The sequence below is a fragment of the Thalia democratica genome, chromosome 8 (assembly GCF_965202585.1).
Source record: "Thalia democratica chromosome 8, ktThaDemo2.hap1.1, whole genome shotgun sequence".
Taxonomy (NCBI): domain Eukaryota; kingdom Metazoa; phylum Chordata; class Thaliacea; order Salpida; family Salpidae; genus Thalia; species Thalia democratica.
Genome location: NC_139172.1, coordinates 11284625 through 11285551, shown reverse-complemented (window position 1 = coordinate 11285551; position 927 = coordinate 11284625). Strand labels below are relative to the sequence as shown.

At 26.3% G+C, this 927-nt stretch overlaps 1 long non-coding RNA gene across 1 annotated transcript; it reads right to left on the bottom strand.

The window, feature by feature from the left end:
• Positions 1 to 355: 355 nt before the first annotated feature.
• Positions 356 to 625, bottom strand: LOC145841846 (uncharacterized). The gene is made up of 2 exons (XR_014370184.1): positions 510 to 625; positions 356 to 451 (listed from the first exon to the last, which is right to left on the bottom strand). It is a non-coding gene; the product is annotated as an uncharacterized LOC145841846 (long non-coding RNA).
• Positions 626 to 927: the final 302 nt, after the last annotated feature.

Here is a 927-nt window from a genome sequence, read left to right as displayed (position 1 = left end):
ATAGCCTTTTACTTCTCTGCTTTTTTTGTCTTCAGTCTTATATGCTTTTTTTATTGTTTCCAGTTCATCAAACCAATTATATCTTGTTTGGCTGTGATGTTTTGCCAAAATTTTGGTAATTTGAGATGAGTAAATTCTAAAAAAAATATAGGTTATAAGAAAAAAAATAAATTAATAGGTATGAAGAAAAGTATTATGTATTTTGTAAAATCTGATTTACCTAGCTGAAACATTTCCACCTTGAAACTGATGTTTAGCTGTTTCTGTTTTTACACTTTCTTCAACAATTTTTCTTGGATTTTCTTTATTGACAATAATTTTTTTTAGTACCTCATCTCTGTGACCAAATGCAAGACGTCTTTTCTTTTGTTCATGTTCTTTATGTATGATGTTTCCTTCACGACTATATTTTAAAACTCCACCAACTGGATTAGTTTCTAAACTCTCAAACCTAAATTTATAGTTTTAACAAGAAAAGTTACAAAAATAATTATATAAAAATAACTTACACTAAATAGATTTCAAAACAATGCTTTGTATTACACAAAGAATGTGTGCAATGAGCTTTTGAAACAAAATTAGCAGAGTTTCTTTTCCTTGAATTAAATTTTTTAAACCATTTGCTGTCAAACTTCAGTACACAGTATGGGTTAATTTTTGAAAAGTAGTTTTTTACTATCAAGTTAGTGTACCCTAATAGTACTGTTTTCTGATTCCAATCAAAAAGTGATGATATTTCTGCAACTGACAAGTCCCATGAAAAATGATTGATAACTTTGTTCAAACTTCTAAAATTTTTCTGAAAAGAGTTATTTAAACTTTAAAATTAAAAAACTCTGTAAACTGGAAATGCTTTGATGGCTTTTTTTTCTTCTTTGTGACTATCAATCTATTTTTGTTTATAATTTATAACAATTATAAGTATAA